Source organism: Erpetoichthys calabaricus, chromosome 12 (genome assembly GCF_900747795.2).
Source record: "Erpetoichthys calabaricus chromosome 12, fErpCal1.3, whole genome shotgun sequence".
Lineage (NCBI taxonomy): Eukaryota > Metazoa > Chordata > Cladistia > Polypteriformes > Polypteridae > Erpetoichthys > Erpetoichthys calabaricus.
In genome coordinates this window covers 132087910-132096632 of record NC_041405.2, presented here as the reverse complement: position 1 = coordinate 132096632, position 8723 = coordinate 132087910, and the positions used below count along the sequence as shown (strand labels likewise).

At 38.2% G+C, this 8723-nt stretch overlaps 1 long non-coding RNA gene across 4 annotated transcripts; it reads left to right on the top strand.

Annotated features, from left to right (window-relative positions):
* The first annotated feature begins 610 nt into the window (after positions 1-610).
* LOC114661552 (uncharacterized) lies at positions 611-4594 on the top strand. Of its 4 annotated transcripts, none has more exons than XR_007936429.1 (3): positions 611-850; positions 4042-4152; positions 4235-4594. It is a non-coding gene; the product is annotated as an uncharacterized LOC114661552 (long non-coding RNA). The 4 variants fall into 4 exon arrangements; XR_007936428.1 differs by having other exon boundaries at positions 613-850; positions 4045-4152; XR_003717856.2 differs by lacking the exon at positions 611-850 and adding an exon at positions 1204-1333 and having other exon boundaries at positions 4045-4152.
* The last annotated feature ends 4129 nt before the right edge of the window (positions 4595-8723 follow it).

The window sequence follows — 8723 nt, the reverse complement described above, 5'->3', positions numbered from 1 at the left end:
AAACCTTTTTTCCTGGGCACAGAGACATATTTATACAAAACTTAACATAGATAAGATACTTAGACACTCCTGCTTATGCTAATGGACAAGACCTAAAGGCATTCTGTCTCTATTGTCCAGTAACTTTCAGTCAAGCCGACTTTTACCTTGAGTTATGCTTATACATACCCATTATGCTAATGGACAACACCTTTTGGCATTTCACCATTATTGTGTGATCACGTTTTAGTCAAGCCCGCTTCAGCATTCAATCATGTCTACTTTCCATTTGGTATTGCCCATTTTCCCACCTATCATTGCCATTGACTTTCATGTTGTCATTTTATATAGGTAGAGTACATACATATAAGACTTAATGTATATAAGTGCATTCCAGTATTTTAACTAAGGCTCAGTACAACACAATGCTTAAATTATATTGATGGTGAGATTACAATATACTTTAAAAAAATAATAAAGTCTTAAAAGGTACAGAACCACATAGTAAAATAAGTGTATTACTAAAATTAGTACTTAATTATATTATAAATGCTAATTGTTGTGTATACTACCGTATATTCTGATTTCTGTTGTTAAATATCCAGTGTGTGATTATATATAAATATCCAATAAATATTCCTATAGATATTGTATATTTCCATAACAGCTGAAGTGTAGGGTGCTTTACTGCTTTCAAACACAAATCCTGGATAAATTTGAGCCAAAGACGTTTTAAAGATTATGCCTATTAGAAGAGAGCTTAATCTCGGTGCAGTCGTGAATTGGACGAGTGTTACACGGCGCCAGGACGCTGGCGGACACACCCGTCCTGGTCTGGTTTATGTCGCCGATTACACCGACAAGCGCAACCGTGAGTATCCGGAGAGAACGTCTGGGAGGGCTGGATCGGTAGGCAAATCCCACACAGACATAGCCGACTAAAAGATTGATGAAAACAAACCAGGAATGGGACGAGTACCTACCGAAATAGAATACATTCGAATAATTTTAGCAGTCGTTCAATTTTGATAGCATTGTTGCACTGGTTAACTCATTGCATGATATGCGCAGTTGCTTTGCAGTGACTTGATTCACCGGAAGATACGCGCCAGGTTACAAACTCTTAATCATTTGGGCAGCAGACTCAATGCGCTTCCAAATTAACTGAAACAGCAAATGTTTTTTTTTTCCTTCCTAACTGCTATGAAATTCATCTGTTGTAATACACGATGGCCAAAACGAGCATCTCGAGTCACCTGAATCTTATGTAGGTGAAGACTGGCGGCCTCTTACGTCAGCAGTGCGTGTCCAAGATTTGAGCGGGAGCGGAAGGGCTGTGTTGTGGCTAGAAACGGTGAGCTGAGAAATGCACAGATATGTACGAATGTTTTAGTGAATTGTATTATATAATAGAGTAATGCGTTTTGGGGAGTAGGCGCTTATCATTGAGCAACTAAGTAACCGTAATGCAATTTTTGTCAGCGTATCATTGAGCAACAAAGTAACCGTAATGCAATTTTTGTCAGCTTATCATTGAGCAACTAAGTAACCGTAATGCAATTTTTGTCAACTATATTGGCTTTTGTATGTGCATACCGGTTTGAATTGTGTGTTGGAGTACAAACTTCACAGTATCACTCGCGTTGTCACCAGCGCGTCTTTAGAATGTGAGAAAGCAAGTGCGACCCTCGCAACGGCGACCAGACTCCACATGGCCGTTGAGCGAGCAAGCGCTCGTGGCCAGGGCCTTGGAGATGAGGCAACAGTGCTAAGCAATGCCGCACTTATAAACAAAGACGAATATATGCATATTTGAACTCCTACCATCAGAGGCAGCCTTAGGGGTGTGAGGGGCCTAGGGCTGGCCAACCCCACGCGAAGCCGGTTACGTCAAACGCTGTTACCGGTATGTGTGGACTGTATAAACGAATTTAATAAAAAATAATGTTAATATACACCGGATTTTCTCATTAGAGTATTTAGCCTTTTTTTTTTTTTTGCAACATAACACGCAGAATTTATCAAAATATAAGATGTAATCTATTAAAAAGTGCGATTCATAATTCATGACAATACCACGACAGTGCGAAATGCGATGCTGTGTCATGAGGAAATTAGCAGGGTCTTTTGTAGAAAACGTACCCAAATTGTAAGTATACTCGGGAGTCTCGATATGCAGGATGTCAGTCATAACTCACGTTGATGTTATGCCAGCCGGTTATCATTAGCGATACATGTTTTTGTGCAGTAATATTCGGACTATGGAATGTTTTCAAAAACTTGCATGTACGGAATTTGACTTTGAAGTGGGATTTTAAAAGGGTTCGTCATAGAAGCATCTCATATATATATATATATATATATATATATATATATATATATATATATATATATATATATATATATATATATATATATTATACTGGAGAATATAACTTGAGAAAAGCGGGGCCTGGGGCGGTCGCCTGACTTTCCACCCCCAAACGCCGCTCGTGTCAACCATCCTTTTCTGTGTCACCTTTAAAACTGAAGGTACATGGGGGCAGGGGGAGTGTGTACTTGTGTGCGTGTGTGTTTTGTTGTTTTAAGACTGGATCATGTACTGTATTCTGTTATGGGATTCCTTTACAGAAAAGATCAGCGGAAGCACCTGCATATTGTCTACTCCAGGGGTTCCCAAACTCGGTCCTGGGGACCCACTGTGGCTGCAGGGTTTTGTTCCAAACAGCTTCTGCTTCTAATTGGACTTCTGGGATAATTAAGCGAACTGTTATTTCCCAGTTCTGTGTTTTGGGAACAATATAGCAATTAGAAAACGAAGTCTGTTAAAAAAAAAATGAAAATGTACTAAGCAGTTATATGGGAATAATATTTTTTTTTCTTTTTAACAATATTTTCATCTTGATTTTCATTCTTCTTTTCCAAGTGTTCTAATTGTTTAATTAATCTATTTAATAATTAGTGGGTCTGATGCTAAAGTAGTTGCAGCCTTTTACATTTCAGTGTTGTTTGCTTGGGTGTCTGTTCTGCTCATTTTTAATTTTCATTATTAAGATACAGTGAAGGAAGCAAACCAACAGAGAAAGGGCAAAATATAATGAAATCAACAAAAGAGAGTTAAGCATTTAAAACTACAGCAAAAACAGAAATATTCCTAAATGTCTTATAAATGTAAAAATCATGCTGCTATGCTATTCTGAATATAGAATAAGGGAAGAAAAAAGATAGCAGTTAATGAGGTCAGTGTTATCAGTTGTTGTCACTGATTATGGAACTGGGTGAAACAAAAATCTGAAGCCACAGTGGGCCCCCAGGACCGAGTTTGATGACTTCTAGTCTACTCTAATGTCTACTAATGTGTTTTCCAATGAAAATCTTAAATGTTTGAACAGCATCAACAATTACATCTGTAAAAGGGCATTCATATGAAATATATCAATTTTAAATACTGGGTACTACCAATCACGAAAGAAATAAGACAAGTCTTTCTGCCATTCTCCAACAGTGGTTCTGTACTGCATTTCATACTCCTTATTCTGTCAAAAATATGACATGAGAAGATGTGATTGTGGTTTTTTTTTGTCACATTTGTAGTCCTGTGTATGGAGGGGGTTTGGTAGATTTGGGGAGTGAGGTTTGATTTACACCATGAATGAAAGTCATAAAACCCTGTTTCCCATGTCACTTTCCACAAATACCAAAAAAAAAAAAAAAGTTATTCTAAATCTGAGTCCCAGGAAGTCAGAACATTTGATGCAAGGGAGGAACAAAACAAATGCTGCAGAGGCCACAAGTCGTATAACCCAAATTACTTTATTAATAAAGTTGTCTATCTGCTTACTCACACAATGTTATTAATCGACCCTTAATTCAGTAATTGCAATAGATTTATATGAAATGACAAAAGGGGATTTTAAGAATTCATTTGTGATAGACTACTTCATTTCTGTAATATTAGAATCTTTCAGCTATGACCCACATGACTTCCAGTCCTGCTACAAGATTTCTATGGATTTAAGGTTTTTGCCTTTGCTTTGTCTGGCTATCTTTGCCTTGCTTCAGCAGAAGACTGAATTGCCTGGCTGCCTCAATTACAAAGATGACCTCCCGATTCCTCTACTGAATGTAAGATTTGCAAAGCATGCACAAAAGAATGATATTCTCATCCCAATGGTAAGCAGTATGTAGCTGTTGTGACATTCAAGGTTTTATTAGACATGAGACTAAAAAGTTTTACAAATCATTCTTCCACTAGGCTTTAGGATCATCCAGATGCTTCCTAGAAAACTTGGGGTGACACGCTAAGAACAATGGATTGTGTGTTGCTGCTTCCTCAAGTCCTGTTAGGAAAAAAGTGTTTTTCTGATGGTGGATTCATTAATACTGCATTTCTTTATGGTTAGAGAAGCCCACAGATCTCTAGTGTTCTTTCTTTGCTCCTCTGTTCAGCTTTCCTAATGAAGACCCTCATTTCAAGTTACTTGTAATATAAAATAGAGTAACAGGACAAAACTTTGACTTTAACTGTTATCAGGTTAATTTTGTTATTTTATCCATATGTTGTGTTAAGTTACTAAATCCTTGCTTTGTTTTTCACAGCCCTAAATAAACAAGTTATTTAATGGACCAGTTCTGAGCCTGTTTGATATGGTTTATAACTGTGTGTGTGTTTGTGTGTGTGTTTAAATCTGAAAATCTTGCAGGTGAGAACTACACAGTGTTTAACACCATGATTTAACAAGAGCAAAGATAAGGAGGAAAAATAAGCAAACTAAAATCCCATATGAGGTAACAGCACTGAGAGAAAGGAGATAAAAATGGCTAAGCTTCAATTGTATGTTGAAAGTAAATATAAACATGGGTGTGTGAGTTGATCTTCCTAACACCTGGCATTAATGTGTCTTCAATGTCCATATCGATAATGGCTGTCAACTGCCTCATTCAAAATTTGGATCCAGTTATATTCATACAGACAGAAAATGCCTGTACAGTTGTTTGTGTGGTTGCATCTCATTCAACACTGGTCAGATCACAGTTGTATTTAAAACTTGTTTTAATATGGCCAAGTGCTACCTGTCTCCATAAATGCATGTTAATGCCAGATGTGAAGGGGACCCTTGCATTGGACTAGCTCAGCATCGTACAGTGTTGGTTGCTGAAATGTTGGTTCCAAGTTCTTCCAGGAAAGTCTGTGTCTCCAAGAATTTCTAAATTAGATTAAGCAGGAAGCTTCAGTAAAATTGTAGGCATGTAATAAAGCAGATTAAATAGAAAATTCAGATGCATATGAATTTGTCCTGTAGGGAAGGGTGGTAAGCTTGTCCTATGAATTTTAAATAGCTATTGAACAGTATACTGTATGTAAAATTATTTTTGAAATTATGCAATTCTGTCTTGGTGTAGCGTAATTAAGCTTTTAAACCAACCCATATGCTATGGGCCAGAGTCTACCAAATTGGGGCAGTGCTACACTGTTATAGTGAATTAATATTCAAATTTGAAAGCAGTTACAGAACTGCTGAATATTTAATCAATTTTAAATATTAATGCAATAAATAAGCTTAGAAATCAAATGAATAAAAGGTTCCTCTAGGTAACAAAGTTATGCTTTTGGATTGGAAGACTTTGTTTCCCCTCAAAGAATTGGTAAGTGAAAAAGCCGCAGGTCCGGGCTGCTAAAGTTGTTACAAACACTTCACTAAAAGAAAAAACATAAGGTGCATCTATACAGATGTGCTCCCGGAGTTAATAAAATAATTCACATCAGAGCATGCCCAGAAATGTGAATTACTCTGTCTGGCATAGCTAGAAGATGAGAGCTATGTGACAATGAAGGCAGAATGTAAAAACTGATTTATACTTTTGCATCGTGCTTACACCATAGCTATGTCATACCCCTCGTAGCCTGTGGTGTAGTTAAAGCGTAGCCTGAGGTGCATCTCTTCAAAATTGTGACTACTCATTGCGTCAGTGTTGACCCTGTGCAGACTCCTACAGCTCCAATAGGGCAGTTTGGTGAGTACATATTTCCAGAAAATCATTTAAGTTTGTCTTCCACTATTCTGAAGTAATCATGGAACAGATCAAGGAAGGACTTGTCAAAGAAGTTGGAAAATACAGGTATACACATTCATATGATATTTAATCTGAACACTACAAAGACAGGGCGACATGGTGGCACAGTGGGTAGTGCTGCTGCCTCGCAGTTGGGAGACCTGGGGACCTGGGTTTGCTTCCCGGTCCTCCCTGTGTGGAGTTTGCATGTTCTCCCTGTGTCTGCGTGGGTTTCCTCCAGGCGCTCCGGTTTCCTCCCATAGTCCAAAGACATGCTGGTTAGGTGGATTGGCAATTCTAAATTGGCCCTAGTGTGTGTTTGTGTGTGTCCTGCGGTGGGTTGGCACCCTGCCCGGGATTGGTTCCTGTGTTGTGTCCGGCAGACCCCCATGATCCTGTGTTTGGATTCAGCGGGTTGGAAAATGGATGGATGGATGGACTACAAAGATAATCAGATGGTGGCCAGTTTGTGTCTTAACATATATGGGCTAACATATGTTTGAATGTCAGCAAATGTATGAAAAAGTGGAACAAATACATTCGTCTTTGGAAGAAAATGTTTACCAAGAGGAGCAGTGAAACTGGGCTAGCACCACATGTAAAGCACAGAGAAATCATTTACTTTTCTTGTGTACTGGAAATACTGCCAACTAGTGTTTAGGTATGTGCTTGCAGCATGCTGCAACACTGAAGTATAAACTGCTTTCGATTTCATAGCCTATGGTGTAGGCTCAATGCAGAAATATAAATCAGCCTTAAAGGCTTCATCGGTGGTTTGTTCTGTGTTTAAGAGCAATATAGTATAAATGAAGTTTTTACATTCTAAGTGAGGTTTTGTTGTGGTATGTTTTACCACGGTGATATTAAGCCATTAGTTACAAGTAAGACGACCAGAATCTATAAGCTCTATGTTTCATTCCAGGGTGCAAGCAGATAGTTTCATTAAGAATGTTCATGGATGGATGTTCTATTCAGAAACTTTAGAGTAAGGGTATAGTGAGTAAAGCACTCCTAACCCCTTGCAAAGCGCAATTAGAATACCTCCATTGGAGTAGAGAACACAAAGGACTAGAAAGCATTGGAGTGATTTAATACAGTCATATGAATCATTCTTTAAAACAAGTGTAGTGTTCCAAAAAGAAATTCTACTGGTCTAAGCATCTGCTTCTAATTATGAATGCTTCTAGTATTTTTATGAAGTGCATTTTCACGGCATTGTCAGTTTTGGGCTCTGCCCTTGGCCATTCCTTTTTGCCTGCATTTTTGCCCCCTGCCCCTCTTTCAAGTGGCTTTTGCTATGCAACCTAAATGGCATGATGGGAATGGGAGGGTAAATAAAATGGAGTTTTTTTTATTTACGGTACTGTTCTGTATATCTCTTCTGTATCTGTATAAAATCTAAAACCTTTCACTGTGGTGGTCAGGGCAGTTATGGTGTGGGTGTTTTTTCCTTATGTTTTGATCTCTAGCAGATTTTTTTGACTTGCTTCTTGGATTACAGATTTCATGATACATTGTAGTCTTGCTTTTTTTTTTAAGTTAGGCCTGTGCCAAGGGCTTAAACTGCATGGAATGTCAAGTATGTGGGTGCAGCAGGCAGGTGTGCATGTGTCAGGCCTAACCACATCTCCTGAATGTGAGGTGAAAGCAAATCACTACCTTTTAATTCTGACTCTTCTATCCCAGCTTTTTTTTTTACTTCTCCCTACAATGACAGTGCCCCATCTACAAAGCATATATAGCAGCCTAAGAGCTTAATGAGTGTGGTCCTCTCAGATTTGAATCAAGAAGAGCACTTGATAGATTCTGCTAGATCAGGAAATACTTTTCCCCACCATAAAGAAAGCGGAACCTGACTAATGGTGCTAGACTCTTCCTGCAGAACTCCAAATGGTATATATTCTGTGCCACTGTGCATATAAGGTTCTTGTAGTCCATCTGCCCAATTAAGCCACTTTCTCTTTGTGTTTCTGCCATTTCAGCCACTAACTACAGTGTAGGTCACTAGACTGTCTGTTTTCAGCTAATGTTATATTTAAACAGAAGTATCTTTTTAAAAAAATCTTTTTTGTGTTGTGTGTATTTTTTTATGGATGAATAATATTTTTGATACATAGTGGATTGGGTAGGATTTGGGTGGTATGTATCTTTATGTACCCATTGCTGATATCAATGACACCAAAGCCTTTTCTTTTGGTGTATGAAAAAGGGGTTAACTTCAGTTTATCCCAGAAGGTGATTTTAATCTCCATTTTATAATTTAAACGGTAGCATATTTGTGTAGTTTTCAGAGATAGATTCTGCCTCATACACTTTTCATGTGTCTCTGAGGGACTGTCTTTCCAAATCTCAGAAATGTGCACTTTATGGTTATTGGCAAGTGTGGGTGCTGTGCAGTGAACACTACGGGGATACACACTGGCTACCCACATCCCTGACTTCAATGAGTGGGCTAGTAAATTGATAGATTTATAATTTAGGTGTCTGCAGAACATGATGACCTTTAGGATCTATTGTCTCTGCTACTGTATGTGTACTGTTTTAGTCTGTACTAACTTGGATGTACCAAGTGTACTAGATATTCCCCTCTTTCAGCTTTAAGTTAATACATATGTCTGTCTAAAGTATCTGTATAATCTGCTTCCAGGAGTTATGGTTTCTGAATGTTCTGGTGATTGGGACAGCCATCC